The following is a 23,602-nucleotide window of genomic DNA, read 5'->3' on the forward strand; positions in this document are numbered from 1 at the left end:
ACGTCACTCCCAAACTTGCCGACTGCGCGAGTCATGCTCACAGTCAGCCGGCAATCGTCGATCATCGTTCGACGATGAGGAGGAGAGGCCGAGGATCGATCCTCGTGTACTGTCGAAAAAAAAACTAAATAAATTCTCCTTTCTTTTTTCATCGATCACGTCAACAGGTTAGGGATCCTCCTCGTCGCGAGGAGGAAGACACGCGGCCGCCAATTAACGCGTACGACAGATAATCGCGCGGACTCGTTAATTCGCGCGGAAACCACCTGTCCGCTCGCGAACGGACCGACATGTGACCGGTCCACAATCGCGAGAGGATTGCGCGGGGCCCCCAAATCGGCACCGCAGATCTTCTTTGGACACGGACGAGCCAGGCCTCGTCCTCTGACTCTCGGAAACGGGGCGCACCGCGACGATTATAATTGCGTACGACGGTAGGCTTTTAACCGGTCGACACTCCTGCCTGTTTACGGCCCCGATTCTGTCAGCTTCGATTAAAGCCACGAGGCGATGTTTGACAGATTGAGCGGAGGGGAAGGCAAGATATCCCCTTCTCTCTTTCGTCTCTTTATCGAGAATTTTTGAGGAAGTTTTACGGGATATCACTTTTTTTTCTTCCTCCGAAGGATTCGGGTTCGAAGGATTGGTTAATGGATTTTTTGGAGGGGAGAATTTCAAGAAAGTTTGACGATGTTTGAGGGAAAGAGAGAGGGAGATAGAGGTAGTTGTTTCGTTTCTTTTAAGAGTCTAAATTACGTAAGATTGTAAAATTTATATTTTAGAGAAAAAGAGGAAACTGCATATTAAATAGGATACTAATATAGATGCACTCTTACTAGATGATGTACTCTTGGAATAATTACAAAGAATAAAATCATTCGCAATGAATCGACGCAATCGACGAGTAACAACGCGAACAAACAAACCGGGTTAAATAACTTCAAACAAAAATTCAAGAAAATAGCAACGAAAAAAAAATCTATCGCTGGCAAAACCACCTCACAAATCCTATTCACACAACGGCGTTCCATCACGAAAATTAGAAAAAACGAAATTCACGAGAAGATCTCTTTCAAACGCGTCTTTGCGCCTCGCACACCTGTTGCGACGAACAAAGCGGCGACGTCCAAGATCTTTTAGATCCCCTTCCCCCTCTCTCTAATCCAACTCCCTGATTGGTGATCTCGAATGGCATACGGAAGCAATTATACAACCGTCGATCGTAATTCTCTACTTGTTGCATTTTTCCTGAATTTTTGGAATTTTTCTGCGCACAACCATCACGGTGGAAAATTGCTTGGACGAAAGGATAAGCCGAATTCGAGCCGGTTTCGACGTTTAAATATTCATACACGCGGCGCGAACGAACGGAACTAATGGTTGGAGGATGATGAATGACGAGGCGCGTTGCGAAATGGAAAATTAAAATTTCTCGGCCATCTTCTTACCTTTGGCTGACTTCGTGACTACGAGAAACCGGTGGCTCCAATGGCACTGATCGTTTTGATTCGAACGAGCGCGATAATTACGCATCTACGGGACGAGACTTTGTGGATTGTTTTTGTTATTGGTTGGGCGCGTGTGTATATATATCTCTCTTCGTTTATTTTCTAACAGCGAATGGAAGAAATTTGTACGATAATATTTAGGTTGAAGTCTCGATTCGATCAAATTTATAACAAACTACTACTTGAAATTATTAAATTATATTATACTAAACTTTCGTGTTTCTTATTTAAACGATATTAAAACGTAATTATAAATCGAAATCTTGTTCGAATTTTAATCATACGAATCTTTCGAATCGTAAAAATAAATTTTCTAAGATATATAAAATACTCTTGTGAGAACGTTTTATTCCTCTCATAAAAAAAAAAAAAAATAGTATAAATTTCACGTGAAAATATTTTCGGTTCTGGAAGAGGTGCTTCTTATTTAAAAAAAAAAAAAAAAAAAAAAGATTCGATATCGAACGACGAAATAATAAAATACGACATCAATAAAATAGTAGGAATTGACGGATAATCACCTATAAAAATTTCATCCTTAAATGAGACATCAATTATTACTTTTTTTTTATATATATATCGAGTCGTATTTCACGTGTCCTTAATTAACATTTTTTTTATTTTCGGATATTTTATGATTTTCTCGATACGAGGAAAAAGTAATATTAATCAAAACTTTCAAAAGCTATCAAAAAATTCCGATCAAACGAGAATCCTTTCAAATGATTTTTATCTTCCGGTTCAACTTTTTCTTCTTCTTCTTCTTCTTCTTCTTTTTCTCTTCCTATAAAGGTATAATAATTTCTTCGAATTAGTGCGATTGGAATCATCGAGTTTAATTCGTGCAATTATTCCAACTTCAATGCCAACAACAACTGAACTTTCACGTAAATTAAACGTAAAAAGAAATAATTCTGATCCGTTGCGCCGACAAGAAAAGATTAAATCACGATTAAGCATCTTAATTCCTCCTCGGAGTAGACAACATATTTCAGTAAGAATTCATGTACCCAAGTTATCTAGCGAGAATCTTGTGCATCTAAATTAAACCTGACAACTCTCTTTTCCATACTATTCGAAATGCTATTCTAAACATTCTCCTGGTTAATTTATAATGATAAATTGTCCGGTTTCATCAAGGAGGTTAGACTCTGAGGAGGCTTTAAGAATCTCTTAAAAACCGCCAATCGATTAATAGGATGAAAAATGGGCTTTTTCTTTCCGGCTTCGTCGCCATTAAGCATCGTCATCAATCAATATATTCGAAGGAAAAGAATTTTTCACCGGCTAATTACGTAAACGAGATATTTTCTTCTTAGTTTCTGTTCATTACTTTATATGCTGTTGTATAAACATAATTATATTGCTTGGTTTTACTTATAATCTTAATAACCATAGCATCACTATTATATCTATCGTGCATTGAGTTCCACATGAAAATTGTAAAATATATTGAAAATATACATTTCATCTATATATAAAAATCATAAATGACAGAGATAAGAGCAATGTATTAAATATAAAAAAAAAATGAGTTATTAAAAATATTATCAGTGGCAATCGATCTTAGATCAAATTACACCAAACCACAGAGCAACTTTCATTTTAATCAAGATTCTTGAAGAAATCAATCAAAAATATATACATCTACTATTATTTTGATTAACACGAATGTTTACAATAATATACAATTGAAATAAATCTTTTGGAACGAAAAATATAAACTACAAAATTATCATAAAAATTCACAAACGAATTTACAACAATTCAGACAAATCAACTCGCGAAAATTGAAGAGAAAAGTTAGATCAATTTATTCCGCGAATGAGGAGAACTTTTAATTCGATTTCGTCGAACTCGTTGAATCAACAGAAAATTTCGTTCAAACAAATGGTTAATTGTTCGATCCCGTTGCTCGCGATGCGCTCGATTCCATCGCTGCGCATACGCGCGCGCTACGCTCCAGGCTGGAGAAAGTCCTCGCGCGGCTGCAATGCGGCTTCGTGCCATAGAGGGAATATTATTGCACGGTTTCACGTAACGCACGTGCCGAGTGACGCGAGGACACGGTTCCGCTCGAGTTGACGATCGGCCATCGAGGCCGTCCACCAAGGTTTGCGCGCGATGCGTTTCGCGGTGGACGAGGGAACGTCGCTCGAGAACGACGTTCCAGGCGAAATCGGAAGGTGAATCGATCGTTTCCAAGTTCGAACGGTTGATTTACCGCATCCGAGGGATATATCTCGAATGGCTCGCGATCGAGGAGCGCCGCTTCCGGGATCATCGCGGAAGAGATCCGACGCGTTCGATATTTTCGACTCGAAAACGATTCCTATGGATTTTCGTGATTCCGTGAAGATTTGAGAGAGTTTGAAGAAAAGACTATAGAGCCAAGTTTTTTTTAGTTTTAATCGGATTTCTAACGATGTCTGTTAATGAATAAGAAGAAGAATTTTGTTCGTTTGTGGGAATTATAATTGAAGGGTTTGGAAAAGAAATGATTTGTTTGATTGAAAAGTATTCGGTATTGTGAATAATCCTAGATCTTGTATTATATATAAGTAATCTTTTTTGATACAGGTTTTTTTTTATATATTAAAATTTAAATCATTCAAAGTCATTTATATCGAGTAAAATTTATTTGGCATGGAAAAGAAATTTCTATCGCTTCGATCGAATTGAACGAACATCGCAATCTTACGAATGTATGGAAATTTTATTGGAATTTGTTGGAAATATCGGAATTTATTCATTCCCATTCTACATGTTACATTACGCTTGTTTGAAAAATTCCCTTCGTTTCAAAGAATCAAAGAAATCCTAATACCTTAAACGTGATATTTTAAACGAGATTTCTAATCGGGAGAAATCTTGCGGAAGTTCATTCGGTTTTGCCATTTTTTTTTTCGCAGAAATCCTCGGCAAGAAATATGCCGAAAATTTCACTTGTCTTTGAGAAGAAGAACTATCAACGTAATAACTACAATTAAATAACCTCGGAGATGTTGCGCCGCGGTTGACCCCAAGAGATTTCTAACCAAAGGAGAAATCTAACGAGATTTTATCGCGGAAGTTCAGTCCTTTATTCCGAGTGGATGTTAAGTAGGACGTCATCGAATTTCTATCTCGCTCTACGTCTACGTGATCTTTCTCCAATTTTACGCGGGAAAATTCCAATTTGTATTCTGTATTACGTTGTAAATGAAATTTCGATGATGAAATGCAAAAATTTATTCAATATCTCGTGATCGATCGTAAATAAAATAATGTTAATCATGAAAAATTCTTCACCATCTAATTATAAAATATATTATAAATTTGAATTATTTTCTATAATTATTTTGTCATAAAAATTCGTTATTCTTTTAGATTGCATATATATAATTCTACTAAAAATTAATAGATAGATATCGATAAATTTCAAAAGTTCAAATAATATCTTATCATTAAGTTTCGCCAATGAAAAAAATTCTTTTGCATTTTTCAACGGCTTGCATAATAATAAAAAAACACGAGCATAAATTTAATCCCAAATTATCCCGATTATCTCGCATTTCAGATTTCTAACGCGTATAATTTTCCTTCCTACAATTAAGTTATCATTAAATAGAAATAAAAAAAAAAAAAATGAATATGCATACATAAATACCCAACCAACCAATCAAATACCGAAACTTGTATAACCACTTCTACACTCCATCAAATATTCGAATGCAAAAAACAAACACTTTCATAACTCACCCACACTTGCCACACTCGTCCATTTCAATGAACACATTGGAAAACTCCTCTCACATATCCCGAATTCCCTCTTAACACCTCTGAAACTGATTACGTATTTAGTAATAAACTCGTTGCACAACTTAAACTCGCAGTCAATTTTTCGTGCCTCGTGCCTTATACGCCTTTGGAACACAATTACCACGTATTTCTTTCTCCCTTTCTGGAATACAGAAATTCGTATCACGCAGAACTAATCGAACTTTCTATTCGCCAGATCGATAAGAATGGGACGAGGGGGAGAGGAAGCGAATAAATATCGTTCGTTTCGTCGCAACCGTATCAAACCGATTTTCCTTATCTTCGCGTTTTCTCGCTTAATATATCAGAAATTCTCTCTCTCTCTCTCGACATGCAATTAATTACATTCGATCAATCAGTTTTCTTACTTTATCCACGAGGAAGTTTTCGCGCCATTTCGAAATCATGAACCGTGATCCTCGAGCGGAACGCGCGCCAAACGTGGCGAGCGATGCATTTCTATTTTCACCATTTTCCTCTTCCCAACTGGGACTTCCATTTCTATGAAGAGAACGTTTATGGATATAGAGTTGAACCGAATTTTTTTTTTTTTTTTGCTTTGTTTTGTTTCCTGCGTAACTTGTTTCCTTCGTTTCTGGATCGTCTGTGTTATCACCAGTTTCATCGATTCGAAGTAAATAGAGAAGAAGAAACACGTAGATTGCTCAAGAGAGATAATTATCGTTGCTGCGTCGTTAGAGATTATACGAGAGAAGTTAGAGTCGTTGGATTTTTTTATTTTTTAAAATATCGTACAAAAGGATGGGAAAATGTAGACGTGCAAGTTTAAAAAAAATATATATATCAATGAAACTTTGATTATTCGTTTACAAAGATGTGCAAAAAAGAAATACTCATGAAAAATAATGGATGCATTCGAATACTTCCTTATATCTCTACAAAAAATATTCTCTTATCTCTATCGTCCAATTCACTTTAAATTATATATATAATCTTGATACTATCTTATTGTAATTATTATAATATTATTTTGAAAAATCAAGTATAATATATATATTTTTATTATTCAAAATTTTAGTAGCATATACGTAATATATTTTTTATAGTGCCAATAAGATTAAAATATCTATTGAACTAATAATTTGTTGCCATAATAAATAGCATTATTTATAATAATATATATGCGTATGAGACTCGATATTAACGTTAAAATTTTTCAACATTTCATTAATCTCTATAATATTATTACCATAATCCAGAAGTGCACCCAACAATTTCAATCATACTCGAGGAAAATTTTTCCAACAGGAGGATACGAGATACATAATCTGTACAAAAATACAGTTGCAATCGTTATTTTTCCATCCAGCGATGATGCGTTCCAGACACGTTCTTCATCCTTTCACTCGTGCAAATCGATCCTAGAATCCATGTAAAAGAGCATACATCGTAATAAAATCGAGGAAGCATTCGATTCTGGTATATTTATTCTTCCGTTTAATATTGGATAAATCTTGAATCCAATCCCTCCACTGATATTTCACTGACCAGGTTGCATCATAGACGTAATATTAAAAAAATATATATCATATAGCATCCAATCACATTTCATCATTTCGTAAAATTCAGCAATACAAGATAAATTAAGATTTCGAATGTTTTGAGGGAGGAAAAAAATTCTTTCGAGAGAATCGTTATTTCCAATATTTCACATTCATAAAACTCATTGGAATTATACGAGAGAGTTTAATCGCTGCGATTCATAAAGCTGATCTAAAATATATCTCTCTCGGCGCACTTGAAATATTCCTTTCATTAAATCAACCGTAAGGACCGTGGTTTAAATGAAGTGATTAAAAGACACGGTGAGTCGAGATCTACGAATATATTCTCTCGGATAGAAGGCCCAAGAAACTATACACCTCAGAGGCGATGCTCTTTAGATGAAAAGCTCTAGATACGAAGGAGCCTCGGGTCTCGAATAATTCGCATCGGAATCTACGGATAATGGGTTCTGATAGTAATCGGAAGGTACAATGATTTTCATGCAATTTTACGGATTTTCGTGATGTAGGCATCGATTATCGTCAACGATCGTTCGAAATTACAGTTGAAAATAATCACAAGTGATTATTATGATTCCAGTGAAGATCGAGAACTAGAAATTTAAAAAATTACCATTCTAGATTCTCTCGATCTATTTTTGCGCATCCTTGTATTTGCTCCATAAATTTTGATTTACCCTTGTCGTACTTTCTTAATCTTGGAAATCTTTGCTTCTTTTTTAACAATCAAATATATTAATAATGATATATATATTTTATTACGTTATTTAAAACAATCATTAGTGTTTCACACAAGAAAAAAATCACTTTATCCTTTCCTCTCGAGCATATCACCTATCGCAGTTATCACGAGAAATAAATCGCCTCTCCATTCATAACCGTTCAAAAGATGAAAGAACACCGATGTTTCGGATAAATGCGAAACGCTACTTAATTACGCCTCTCTCATAAATTACAGTAGTGGAAATTCGGGCTTTTGATCGGCAATTTGACGGCCATTCTACCCGCCACGGAAGATATTTCTTCTTTAATGTTCCAATTGTGACGCGACAACCATCGTGAACGCCCCTTTACATTCAATTACTCGTTAACATGAATTCCACACGGCTGAGAAATGAAATGGCTTTGGTCACGGTGTTTCTAATCGTTCTTTGCTCGAAGAACTTGCTCGAATGTTTGCTCGCCTGGCTTTTATAGCCGTTTCATCAGTTACCAGTCACCCGTTGCTTCCGTCGATTTTGTATTATGTATATTCCCTCTCTCGGGGTTGCATTAATCACGTTGATAGCTCCTCGACAATACGGCAATATCGACTGTTACGTACATAAAATTAAGATTGTTTGTTTTGTAATTGCTTCCTCCGCTGTTGTATACGTTGAAAACAACGTGCACATTTTTATAATCCAAACCAGATATTATTTAATTAATCACGATTATTGGAATATTCTGTCCGATGTTCAGTGTTCATTATTATATTAAATATATAAATTATATTATAGCTATATATATTTATATACCATTTATAGGATATTATTTTTAAATTATACTTCTAACTAAGCACTTTCGATCGAACCGATTCGATCGACTCCATAATTTAGTCACAACAATTCGTAATAATTTTAGGCAGTGCAATTATCTCGCTGATAAAACGAGAACGCTCTCGTTTCCTTCCAAGTAGCTTCGATCTCTCGTTTCTCGGAACAACACATCCAACACACGGCTACTTGGATGAAAACACAACGATCGGATCTCGCGGCAATTTGCACGTGAGCGTTTCAATAGACACGTCGATGCCGGTATGCGCATTGTGGGCCGAGATTCAGTCGCATTCCTTGCACAACCGGCAATTTAAACGATTGATATAATGTGACGGGCGTAATTTACCAAGAATCAATCGCGAGTGTCAACGTGTAACCACGTTCTCTCTCTCTCTTTCTCTCTCTCAGAATATCAGGTTGGTCGATTGGGAAAAATCGGATCGTCGGAGGATGTTGGTACTTTCGATTCGCGCGAGTATTGATTTCCTGCATGGTTGATTTTCGATAATATGCATATGAGTCGCTTTCTTGGATAGATATTTATTATTTTTTATTGAAGTACGGAGATAGAAAGTACGTAAATGTGTAACGAGAAATGAAAAGAAGTAACGAAAATTGAAATGAAAGTTGAATCAAAAGTTGGAAATAAACGTTGATCTGAACTTCTCAAAGTGGATATTTATTCGTGATATTTTTTTTTTTTTTTTTCGTAGAAATATATGTAGAAAGTATGTTACGATAGAAAGCATGCGAGAAATAAAAGATAAAAATATAGAAATGAAAGTAAAATTATAAGGATGAAAAATAAGGTAGAGTTCGAGGGAATTCTCAATGGATTAATATATATGAATCATTGGAACGATGATTAAATTCATGTCTGTTCGATACTTTGTATTAATTACTTACCGATTTAAGTAATCGGGTCTTTGAACGGCTGCATCATTGAAACGGTTAAGAAAGATTCCTCTAGTAGACGCCAACTAACGATAATAAATCAATTGCGCCAAAGTCGATTATTAATAATTGCCAATGATGTGTTTATCACTCGCTATATTGATCAATAAATCAATACTTAATTCTGAGAACTTGTCAGTACCATAATTTTAATTTAATTCACTCTAACGAACAATTCCCCTTATAACTCTCATTAATCGTTCTTGCTCTTATCTCCTATTGAATTCGTTCGTGTCGACAATTTTTATCGTGTTTTATCGCTCTAATTTATCTCAATAAGCACTTCCACTTTCAAGAATTCCACCAATAAATTCCATTGGAGAAAAGAAAAATTGTTACAACGTGAAAGTATCGAATCCATTTACGATTGAGATAGAAATGTGTGCGCGCTGTATGAATATTCGAGCTTGTCTTCAAAATATACATATACATATATATACATATACATATATATATATATATATATATATATATATATATATATGTATATATTATATATATCCGCAGTCGGGTGAATTGAATTGAAATTGCAAACAAAGAATATTCAAAGATCTAGAACCAGATTGGAAGTGAGTTCTTGGTTAAAAGGAAACTCTTTGTAAATGGTCACTTCGAACGGGATTGGATAGAGATATAACGAGTATTGTGAATCAAATTATAGACATAAAACGAGAGCTGTGCGCTTGATGGAAGTTGCATTGAATTCTATGGAGTGCGAGGAAATGGGTGGATGATTAAAACAAGAAACACCAGAATACCTGAACTTAAGATTAAGATATAAATCTGAGCAAAGAAATTGTTTTCTTGTTGATTTATCTATGAATAAAAATTGTTCATAGATGGAAGAAATTAAAATTCACTGTCATTCCACTTTTCAAAATTTGAAGACTCTTCAGATATCGTGTTACTCTTATAATTATAATCTTTTAATTATCTTTATTTTAGTCTCCTTAAATACCATTGAATTTTAAAATAGATCATTGAGGGATACATATATTTTTAGAGGATAAACCATTGGAAGACAGACCATTGGAGGCTAGACTATTAAAAGCTAGAATACCTAAGGCTAAACTTGGAGACTACAACTTGGCCAGAATGACTTAAACCATTCAAGATTAGATTAACTAGAGGACTAAGTCATTCAAGATTATACACAATTAAGCTAGATCATTAAGAGAAGTGAAATCATCAAGGGATTAAATTCCAGTAACCTGAGAAGGCGGTTCACAACGAGTTTGCAAACTTTATCGCGAGAAATTGTATATACCACGCATTGAACTCGACTTCTTTTTCCAATCCTAATTCACGATGACCCTTTCCCTCTCTCTCTCTCTCTCCACCCCCGTGCTCCAATTCAAAGCATCGAAAAATATTGTACTGCGGTGTAACTCGAGAGAATCGCGTGTATTTTTACACACGTGGCAAGTACATAAGTGCGAACGAGCCTCGGCCACGTTATTACACAGGTAATACACCTGTTACTATACCACGTTGCGTAAGCCTCTTCAGAGGCGAACCCTCGGCTCAAACTGGCCGCAAAGAATTCCGAGTACTTTCACTCGAGATGGTGTCGCGCATGATACACACACACACACACGCATAACGTTCAATGGTTTACGATGAGATCGAAGAAAAATATTTTATCGCATACCACGGAATTGGGTAAAATTCGAGGGAAATTAATCTTGGAAAAATTATTGCACGATGGAAATGGAGACACAGGTCTCGATGATAATTCGTTTATCTGAAGATGTTAGTTTATTAAATAATTAAAGATTTGGAGATGTGGGGATATTGTTGTATTTGTTTATACTTGTTGAAATTTTAAAATTGTTGATCTTCAAAGATCAAATGCTATTGGAAAAATAATAATTATCCTGGAACGAAATTAAATTATTACGATATAATCATGTTTAAATAAATTTTTTATATATTAAATCAATGATTCATGTAGCAAATTGTAAGTCGGTGAGTAATCATGATCGAAATCCATGAAGGAAAGTGAAACACCTGACACGGTTTCAGATTGAGGCCCGAAGGAACGAGATAAATAGGATATTTATCGATGCAGGTCTAAAGTACAGATATATGTATATACATATCTCGATGTGTAAATCGATGAATAACGTAATCAATGAAAAAATTTTTTAAAAATAGAAAAAAAAGGGGGAGAGGAGGGGGAAAGAAAGAAATAAATTTATACATGGCACGAAACGGAATTGTATGAGTAATCTGAGCCTATCGTTGATTCAACTACAAATTATCGGACGTGTACACACGATAAACTAAATCACGATCAGAAAATTTTATGACCAATTGCTTTAAAGAAACGTACTCTAAACGAATATGTGTATATATATAATTTATCTCGAGTGTTGGCAATACAATTAACCATTGTGGTTACCCGTAATAATATTTATGCATTTTATTTCTATATTCATTTTATTATCGCATATTTACTGATCAATAAAATATCTTTATCCTAATAAATATCGTATAACTTTTATTCGAAGACATATTTATTTCTGAAAAATTCATCTTAAGATCAATATGATATGTAGATACGTAAAAAATACACTATTTTATTCTATCTTAAACGCGACATTAAACGAATCTTATCTTAAAAATAAATATTGTAAAGTCACTAATCATAGAAATAATAATATAAATTATTAATATAAAAAAAATGTTCTTCCACATAGCAATCGAAAAACGAAAAAATTAAACAATCATCCCGTGCACATTCTTCCAATTAATCCTCAACAAAAAAGATCCTCCACACCATCGATCGTTACTTGTTCCAGGCCCATCGTCCAAGAAAATTTTCTCGAAGACGATGCATTAAAACACGGTAAGTGGCAATTTGCTTGGAGCAACTAAGTTTCCAACTAACTCGCTCTGCTTTCCTTCGCATTGCCATTCGTTCTTCAGTTACGCCTTCATTATTTCGAACAAAAGAAATAAAAAAGAGAGAGAGAAAGAAAGAGGAACGCATTCTAGTAAATCGGTGGCCATCTTTACACGTTTCTATTGAACATGACATAACCCGTACTACGAAGTTTCTTCGACTTTCCCCGACCCTTCCTCCCCCCCTTCTCCCCCGAAGTCAAATGGCCGCGCCACGTCTATAATTTTTGATATTACATACCATGGTTCGAGGCAACAGATGTTCCACCGTAAGTCAAACCGCTATTTACATAATACATTTCTCCCTGTTAAAACGTTGGACCGTCCACCTGTGATCGAATAACGATAAAAGCGAAAAATCGAGTTTATTAAAAATGCGGTTGTTTTCTTTTAGATAGAGGAAAGGAACGATGAAAATGATTTTGTGGAAATGGAAAAGAAAAAAAAATGAGACGAATAGTGTTTGAGAAAATAAATGGAGAAAATTATTGGAAAATATGAAATTATTATTGAAATAATTGTAACTATAATTATTATAGTTGTTATTATAATTTTTCACTTCCTTTTTTTATAAATATTAATATTGTAAGAATAATAGTTTTTTTTCTATTTCAAGAATTTAATATTTCTTTTACTTCGAGAAATAATTTATAAGATACATTAATATTTGATTAGAGAAAATAATTTAAAATATACAACAAGTATATTTTCATAAATGAAGCATTTTTATTTTATTTTATTTGTCGCAAGATTCTAAAATAATTCAGAATTCGAATTAATTGCAATCGATAACAAGATCTGATAGACGAGGCTGCATAAAATATCTGCGAATAAAGAAAGGGGATCCCTTGTCTTTTGTCACTATACCGCATGCATAATTAAAGTTTTCCACTCGGCCGATCTTTCCAGTGACCTATATCTCAATATGGCATGAATTATTAAACTTCTTCCAAATTCTATGCGCTTATCTAATTATATTGAAATTACGTGAACTTGCCAATATTTTTTTATATTCACAATATTCAAAAATCGAATAATAATCATTCCATTTAAAATTATTATATCTTCATCAAATACATGTTTGAGAATTTTTCCTCTGGAATTCAAATTGTTTCATTTATTTATTTATTTATTTATTTTTTCAAACTATATTGAGGGATACTCGTGCCCATCACTATCTACGTATAATAAATTTATCATTTCTCACAAATGAAATGATAAAAATAAAGGATGGAAAAGGTTGTTAGGCACACTTGATAAAGTGAAATTATTGTCTCGCGTAGGTTGGAATAACCTACACGTTACACGCCAACTTAATCTTATGTGACTGGTGAATATGAGATGCACGGTGAAAACTTAGCTAACGACATCGGTTATCTGACAGAACTATTTTCTCCCTGTCTTGTTACAAGATCTGTCGTAAGATAATATTTCCATACTAGTTTTTACAAAATAAAGGTTTCTTATTCTATAGCTTCGAATCATAGTACACATAGAGATTATGCGAAATGGATGATGTGAAAATTCTTTCAACAAAGCAAAATAATAAAGAAGAAAGTAATTCATATTTATATCATACAATTTTTTTAGAGTTCATAACGAGATATCTTTTAATATTCCATTGATCCAAAGTCACGAGTCAAAGTGAAAAGTTTGGTAATGAAAGATTAAATCCTAAAAACGAAAAATTCACGAAATTCCAATCTTTAATTAGCTTTGAATCGTGCATTCTTTCATCTTTGCCAATCTACTCTTCTTTCGAGCCAACTACCCTCGAGTTTCTATCCCATCGAGCACAAGAAACAATTCGTTTAAAGTGTTCCAATGTTGAGTCAGCTTCTCTCTCTTCCTTTCTTTCGCTTCGAAACTAAAAATTCGCAAAGAATTTCAACATTTACTTGCAGTAGCCAGTTCGACCGTGAATCGAATTCGTGTTACGACATCGCAATTTTTCCTTTCGCCTGGAATTACGCGCGGTCTTCGAAGCTGATTCGGATCGTGAAAGCTCGAACACGATGAAATTGTCCATAAATATACATATATATAAATACAAGGTGGAAAAAAATAATGGACATAGAGAACATAATGTTTAATCAATTAACGATTTGCATTAATTTCTTCTTATTTTTTTATCAAGAACAATAATCAAGGGTTGAAATTTTTTCCACGATACATCTTCAATCTTCCGTCAATTTCTTTTCGAGCATAAAATTCAAATAAATTAAAAATTTTTTTTAATTTTTATTTTATTTGACAAAAAGAATCGCGTTGCATCAATCCATCTTTCATCTCGTGATGAAATGTTCACTCCTATGTATCACATCCATTATCTTCTTTTTTTTTTTTGCAATCTCTATCCGTGGTTTAAAGAGTCTTTTTTTTACACGGATCAAGGCAATAAACTCCTGAATCATACATGAAGGAACGTGGAGTTTACTTTCGCGTGCTAAAACTCTCGATCGTACGTTAACAGCCTTAATTGTCGGCTAATTACTTCAAATTTCGTAATTAAGGAATTTCTAATCAGATTCGTTGCGTGATGTTCATTGTACGGTATATATATGAAGAAAGAAAGAATTATTTTTTTAAATGTTGTTAGTTTACAGTTGAAAGTGATCGAATGGGTATAGGTAGGTTTCATTGAAGAATTATTTGTATAATGAAATGGTGAATGTTCAGAATTGAATGAAGCGTTAGTTTAAAAAATAAACAGTCATAGATTTACGATACATAATTAAGTATCATTTTACATATATTAGAATATAGCCTTTGCATTCAATGGCTTCCTTTTTCGAATTCTATTAATCGATCCTATTGTCTTGAGAATGTAGGAACAGAAGATTGCCAACGATTTCGCAATTCTAACATTCTTATTAATATTTCCCTTCGAATGTATGTATCATGCTAAGTGTTTCTCATTTAATTTATCAATAAACCAAATCATTTATAATCCTCCAAAACTCTTAAACAAAAATACTCATACTTCAAAGACATTCTTTGACACTCTTCACTCGCCTATATCCTTAACATTTTCTATTATCCAATTATATTTATTTATTTATTTATTCTTTCAGATCAAATGAAAGAGCAAAGAAAAATTTGAAAGATTTAAAATATAAACAAAAATTTATTTCTATAACACCCTATCGAATACCTAATGTATCGATATACTCTTTCCCCTGGAAAAGAATAAAAAAAGAATGGATCACAGAGAGAACATTTGTTACATAGATGCACACGGAGATAGAACTCTGTCGATCGATCACGAACCAGATTTTTCAGGAACGGTCACGAAGTCCGAGCTGGGCTAATTCGGTCGCTCGGCTGAAATCGCGTTTGCCCGGTTTAATCGGTTGAAAATCACAGCGCGCTCAGACGCGAGAGAAAACCGAGGCCTTCTAAACGCCAACTTAATTCCTAGAGAACCGACTGTAATTAGACGGTCGAGTTGACTTTTTGCCTAGGGAGCGCGTGAAACGTTGTGCTCGAAAAGCTGCAGAGGAGAAAGCACCTTGTTCGAGGAGGGAGAGGTGAGGCTTCGTTAAAAGTTCAACGCGAGCTTAGATGCCTCTTGTTCCCTTTACTTTGACGCAGTTTCGCGGAATTATCGTTGAAAGGTATGTTGCTTTATGTTACGTTTTACAGAGTATATTTGGCGAGATAGAAATAAAGTGATAATGAATAAGTGTGTGGAAAATTTGGAATAATTAATTCTTTTGAGAATCGTCTAACTTTTAACTTTTGGATATTTGAAAATATTTGTATTGTTAAGGGAAAATCGATTTCGTTAAATTTAATTGGATAAAGATAAAGAATAATCGAAGTTGAATAAAGTTATTAAACAGAAAAAAAAAAAAAAAGAAGGAGAAGGAAAATGAAAGTTATGTTACTCTGCATAAGTTTAACGATGATTAAGCAAGAATTCGAAATAAGCAAGAAAATACGAGAAGAACGTATAAAATTTTTCGAAATATTGAATTTTTTCCTCGTAATTCCGAAACTTTTTCTCACGTCGCGAATTCATTATCGCGGAATATCATAAAGGATATGAGTGGAAAGAAATGAATAGGAATTCCGAAAGTTAAAATAAAATAAGAATGTTACGTGGATCTTTATTTTATTGCTATCCAAACATTTCAATCATCCATATAACTCGATGATCAACGAAACGGTGAATGGACATAAAACGACGAAACGCTACCGTATGCGTCACTAACAAATGCATAAAATTTAAATGGACATTATCATCGCATATTTGGATTCTTGTAACTAGCAGAAGCCAGTAATCAAATACCAGCAAGTCGATAGCTAATATTAAAAATCCTGCTTATAATACATTCTGCTTGTACATCCCTACATGACCAGGAGAGAATTATTCAGATTTTTATAAAACGATGAATCCAAATAAAATTTTCTTCTTAAATCTTACATCCAAGCTTGTGTGTATATACAGATTTAAATATAGATTTTTTTTAATATTATTTTTTAGATTATATACGCCGTCATAATCACGTTAAATGTCATTTTTGTTATTCCAAAATCTCCTATCAAATGAATTTTATTTCATATATTTTTATTAAATTTAATATACAACCTATAAAAACCATTATATTACATTAACTCGTGCCTTATATCATTATGATTTCTATGGTTGTAAAATCATACAGAATTAACATCAATAAAATTTTTATTTTACATAATATTATATACATAATCCACTAACTAATCATATTCATTATACTTTCATAAAATTCATCCTAGCCATCATAAAAAAAAATTACAACACTCGATTGCCCTAAAATATTATCATTGAATGAAATTTACAAAATAATAGGATAATATGGATAATAATAAAACGAGAAAGGAACGCGTCGTAATACCTTTCCTAATCGTTACGAAAATATATTACTCCCCCTCCTACCAATATCACCAATATTTCACACAAATTATTCCTAATACAATCTCTACCTTCCAAACTACGATACCTTAACTCTTATTAAAGAATCCCTCCAACTTCAACAATTATCATCACCATTTTTCACTATGAATCTCTACGACAATCTCCTTAATCCCTAATCCCATTTCCAAACCCTCGTAGTTCAACTCCCCCCCCTCGTTTACCTGTTAACGGCCACGCGAGGATGATAGTCTTTTCGAAGCCATGGTAAGCCACTTTTTCCACTCTCTCAAACCCTCGAAGAGGCAGAGCAGTAACACCGTAAATAAATAATAGAATTTAGCCAATGAAGGCGGCTCAACGGCCGTTGAAATAGGTCCGAGCACTGACCCCACGAGCTTCGATCCGTCGCGAGACCGCGCTTAATTGAACCTCCTTGTGTATATATATATATATCTGTATATGTATCTGTACACACGCCTATGTAAAACGTGGATGCAAGCGCGAGCACAGCGCCCACGTGCAATTTTAATCTATGCGCGTGGCTGCATTCAACACCGTACGCATGTCGCTAACGCGAAAACATCGAGATGCGATTCCGGTTGTTCCTCGCCACGAGGAAGTCGTTTCGAATTAAGATTCGAGCCGCGTGTTCGAATGTGAGCGGGTGTACAACAGGAGAATGGTTTTATTTATTTATTTATTTATTTTTTTTTGTTTTTGGAATTTTGTTCGAAGGTTTGCGGGGGTGGTTGTTCTAGGAAATAGAGATTTAATTGAGAGAATGAGGTGAAGAGAATTTGGTTAATTTATTTCAAATGGATATCGTTAGAGAGAAAATTATTGGAAAATTATTTTCGGTAGATTTATTATATGATATTTCGTTGTGTTATTCGAATATTTTTCTAAAGTAATGTAACTTTTTTCTTTTATAAGTTTGGGGGAATGTTAAATAGAAATTGTGAAATTAGGTATCTTGCAATTATCATTTTGAAAGATACGATACTGCATATCTCTATGCTCCTTTGTGTCTAATATAGTACACGAATGATGGAATATCTGGATGAACCGGAAGGCTGAATCACGAGATATCTTCGGTCTATATTTTGTCAGTAGGTGTACAAAACGTCTGTTCAGAACGTATCAAGCTATTTAACGTTAAAAAGATAAAATGTATAAGTCAATGACCTTTTAGTTTTCCTTTAACCCCTTTTTCCTTTTCAATATTCTCGTATTCTTTCACGCAGTCGCCATTTTTTTTATCTTCTCTTTTTTATGTAAGTTTCAAATCTAATTTCATCAAATCTAATTAAATCGTTGTTATATCAATTTCCATTAGATTAAAAATTTTATTGTTCAATCAAGGATTGAATTTTTCCACACACGTCTTTCCTTCTTAATTTTTCAAATTGATTTCCGCGAATGAATCCTTTTTTTCCCGGATTGACATCAAGCTCTTCGTTTCGTTCTCTTTTAATTTTATCCACGGTATGAAATCTATTCTTCTTCCGTGGCAATTTTAGCATTGAAAGCAGCCAGAAATTAGCCAACGATCTAGATACAGACCGTGGAAATATTTAATGCAGATTGCTTGATCTCTCGGTCATTGCTCGATTATAATCCCCGTTTATTATCAATGTAACGGTTATATAGTATATATAAGCAACGTTTCACTGTCAATCAGCAAGATGTGAATGGTCATATTATAATATATGTATATATATTATAATGTATGTATAATGAAGTTTATTTTATATCGTTGATAAAGATAGAGATCACGAATAAATTGTAAAAGAATACAAAATAAAACTTGGATTCTTTAAAATAATTCGTAATATTAAATAAATATAAATTTAGAATAATTATAATAAAAAAAAAAAAAAATAGAAAGTCGATGTTATTTGAAAATTTGGAATGGATTGATCTCTAACTATTTATCATCATGTTAGTTATTTTATTTTTCTATCGTTGATAATATGATTTTAATGTTAATTGTTCCTATTTTAAGAGATTATATTCTTATAATTATTGTATTTTAATTAAGATTAAATGCATAAAATAAAAGGAAAATGATTTGCTGAAAAAATACCTTATTAAAACGTTCGCTGGTCTTTGATAATTTTTAATTATCGTACTCTCGGTTTTCATAAATGCTTTCTCGTTGTAAACGCGGGTTTTCACGATGTTTACAAAGCGTAAACAAAATGTTTTACATTATATTTCTTCAAACACTTGATACTTGTTCAAAAAGCATTCAACACAATTGAAAATTTTTTTTCGAAACCAAAAATGAAAATTAATATTATCTGTTTAAATATTTCCAGTTTTCGATGTATTTTTGACAATTTTTAATTAATTTAATTATTGGCGCTCTTTTGAAGAGATTATTAAAGTAAATTAATTCGTTAATTTCTTAAAGAATGCCTTTTTGAAAATAAAGTACTGGTGTTTATGGTTCAAACTTTTTAAAACTAAAATTTGTAAACAATAGGATTAATTAAATTTTGATAAAAATATATGAAATATTTTTTTCATAATTACAAAGTAATCTTTAAAATATTCTTTTTTTTTATTTTACTTATTGGTGAAATTTTAAAATATTAAACGAATTAATTATTACATGAAACTAAATTTCTAACTTTGTCTTAATCTAATATACGATCCTTTTAATTACACTACGAATTACATTTCGATTCTCAAGAAATAATTAAAGATAGATAAGAATAAATAAAAGTAACAAAAGTAATTAAAGAAACTAATCCAAAGAATCTAAATGAATTCTGTGCTTAATGCCTATCCAATTATCTTTGCAAATTAAGTACATATAATTAATTACATTATTTAATAAATCACACTCACACACTCTTAAATACTAACTATTACAAGATGAAGAAAATTAATTTGAATTATAATCTCTTCCACGATTTTGAATAATTCTATTATATCTCCAAATTTGTTCTAGTTAATATTAATATCTAGAGAAAAACCGAGATAATTAACATCCTCATTCCAAACTGAACATTGTTCCATAATAGATAACTTATCAATTCTTCTCTAGACGTCTCATTGCATTAATTATTTTCCTAATATGAACATCATTGGACGTGGCGTCGGTTGCATGAAAATTAATCCGATTTTCGAGTCGATCAATCCATTATTAACGAATCGAGCCGCGTTATCGATCAAAGATTTAAAATTATATTATACATAATATAATCGCAAATAACAAAAATTTTGTAACAACGAATTTCGAATTAAAATTGAAAAATTTTTAAAAAAATAAATAATAATAAATTTTTCTCCGAGCCAAGCCCAATTTATTAATATTATTAATAATTTCGATGATTAAAATTAATTGAAAATTCGACGTATTTGGAAAGCAATTTCAAACTTTTGACCAACGTTGTACCCTTTCAGATATAATAAAACGGAACACGCCAGACATGTTGGTGTATTCAAATTTATCATCGTGTATCCAGGAAACCGACGTTGATCTTCACCAGGCGAGATCCTATCCTTCAATCAACTAATATTATGAGAGGAATTTAATTTTCGATCGATAAATTAATCGAGATTTTATGTAATTGCGCATAATTCAATTTGATGCGCGGATCATGGCCGCGAAAGAGAGAAAAAGATCCCCCTTCTCATAAAAGTTTAGCTGCTAGTTTATACGTTTTCCGGTTCACATTTTTCCCATATGCGGGCATAACTGCCCAGTCACTGAATAAATTAGCGCTTTACGATGACATTCGGCTCGAAAACCGAATGAACATTTAAGGAATTCCCAGATTATCCCGAGATATAAGGAACGTGTCATATCTCTAACGATTCCTCGAATTATTTCGAAAAATGTAAATGTAGGTTTTTTAACGTATTATAAATAAAAATATTTCTTTTCACGTCTTTCCCTTTTCCCCTTGTCTTTCGTATTATTAAATTTCTTGAAAATATTTCTCAGAATAATCGATTTTCAAATTACAAATATAAATATATTGTAATCATTTCTATGATCGATTAACAAAAAAATAAATAAATATCGCATAGATTTCAATTAATCGATAAAAGAAACGTTAATAATAACGTTAAACACGATCGAATCGATTTTTGCGAAAATATATAGTGCAAAAGCTTTCTCGTTTGACGAATTGTACCTTTCATCGTCGACGAGTGGGTGTAACCGAGCTTGTAAGGGTTTCTATGTGAACGTGGCAAGTGGTGTTACTTGGTTTACGATCGTTCCAATTGCGGTCGTGGAAAAAAAAAAAAGAGACGAAATCGATTCCTCTGAAACCGCAATGCAAACGACCGTTATTGCCATACCACTCGCGAAGGCTATCGGGTCGTGTGTTAATAAAATGCATTTAAGGAGGGAGGGGAGGAAGAAAGAAAGAAAGAAAGAAAGGAAAAAAAAAAAAAGGTTGTCATCATACATGGTGGATTGATTTTAACGACTGTCGCTTTCTTTGGACCTTCGATAACGATGTGTTGAGTATCTCGTAAAGTATTTGTTTAAACGGCTCGTTACATTGTGTAAATGAACGCCGTAAAAACGGTGTTTTGCGAGGAGAGGCCTTCGAAGTTTTACAATCAGGTAGCAGTTCGATTAGTTTTGCTGGTTATAGTTATAAATAAATTTCGAAAGAATTTTTTCATTAATAAATTGATTCCGTCGAAGATATGGAAAAAATAACGATGGTATTTTGTTATAAAACTGTTCTAACAAGGCGAGTATTTAAACATATTTCTTGTTAGAAGAGATGATTAATATTATTTACACTGTTCTCTCAATATGTATTTCATAATGTAAATAATTAAAACGTAATACTTACAATTTCAATTGCTGTTTTTGCAGAAAAACCGACAGTCAAAGATTATTATTACAGCATTATTGACACTCCGATTATGGTTGTGTTCACAGATCTATCTGAAAAAACAAAAATTCAAAAATGTCAGATTAAAAATTATTTGAGAAATAAATTATTTCAATATTTCTTATTTTATTCGATAATTATATTCCAACGTTTCTTAGATCCAAAATAAATAGAATTGTTCTATTATTATTATTTCTTTTTCCATTTCAAATAAATTTCAATACTCTGAAAAAGTGAAAATACATATCTTTAGAGTTCACTCGCGATGGCACGTCGAAGAATGCAACGTTCACGCGGGCACAGGAGCGATGATCGAAAGGGGTTGCGAGAGACGGAGAAATGGACGAAGAAAGAGCGAAGAACACAGCAAGGGGGGTTTGGCAATGCGACAAGCGCGACGCTGAAAATAGCAACGGGGTAGGGAGTCCGGTTTATAGTTAGCTTCTCTTATAGTTAGCCGCTGACTAGCTCTCTGCAGAATGCGAAATGGGTCTCCCAACTTTCTCTCTCTCTCTCTCTTTCTCTTCTATTTTCTTTTTCTTTCTCTTCTATGCCCTCTCATCAAACTCTTCTTTATCTCCCGCGAATTCGCAGACATATTCGTTTCCAGTTCGCCTCTTCTTCGATCCTTCATCCTTTTCTCCATCATTCGAACAAACTTCCACACCACCTCACCCCCTAGTTTTAATACTCTCTCGCCATGTCTATTTTGACCGAGTTTATTTCTGAATGTGGCGGTCTATCGTGGACGTCAGGATCGTGGACGTTCCTCTTTCAGATCCTCGTCTCTTGGCCCAGACTCCGCGGATGCCGGAATCTTGGGGAAAAGGAGAAACGAGAGCGCGATTTGCTCGGGTCGGGAATGAATTCCAACGACACGTTGCGAGTGTTACGGGATCTTGTCAAGTGGCGGATGTCTGGGTGAACGTGGAAAAAATTATGTAATATTAATTTGTTGTACCACCGTGTAAAACCTTTTTTTTTTACAAAAGTTAATTAAATATTAAGAGAGAGAATCGTTGGTGTTGCAATTTATATTGTAATTATATTATAGTTATATTATATGAATATTGTGTATTGAATTTCGAGGTTAATTTAAAATCAACTAAAAAGCCTAAATTTTTTAACGTGTATATGTGTTGTTTCATGTCAAAGTAATCATATTTATATTTCTCAAAAGAGGTTAAATACTTAATAAAAGAAAGAATAGAATTTTTTTTCCGTTTGAACATATGCTCTTCAGCAATCATGGAAGAAATTATACTTGAATGAATCATAATTTTCTAATGTAACATATTCACTTAATACGAGGGTCTACTCCATCCACGCTTTTATACAATCAATAAGTAAATTAGATTCTACGTGAATTCACATGCTGAAACGAGAGATGAGCTCGTCGAATGAATAGCTCTCTTAGAAAATAACTATTAGAGTGGAGTAGGTCTCGAGTAAACTTGATAATTCATGACGAAGAGGTTTGCTACATCATGTAACACGTGCACACATTGAAAATCGAACTTCTAACTTGAGTATTAGCAATGAATGAATAATGACGATTCATGTAGCGTAAGCAAGAAAATCGTAGACTTGAAAATCG

At 33.3% G+C, this 23,602-nt stretch overlaps 1 protein-coding gene across 1 annotated transcript in view; it reads right to left on the minus strand.

Moving 5' to 3' along the window:
* LOC102672997 overlaps positions 1-23,602 on the minus strand; it is a 105,668-nt gene that overhangs the window by 27,738 nt on the left and 54,328 nt on the right. Inside the window, exon 3 of the mRNA XM_006623069.2 lies at positions 21,964-22,058. The gene's annotated coding sequence lies outside the window, so the exon portion shown is untranslated. The remainder of the gene's footprint in view (positions 1-21,963; positions 22,059-23,602) is intronic.

This window comes from Apis dorsata, unplaced genomic scaffold, assembly GCF_000469605.1.
Source record: "Apis dorsata unplaced genomic scaffold, Apis dorsata 1.3 scaffold_813, whole genome shotgun sequence".
NCBI lineage: Eukaryota > Metazoa > Arthropoda > Insecta > Hymenoptera > Apidae > Apis > Apis dorsata.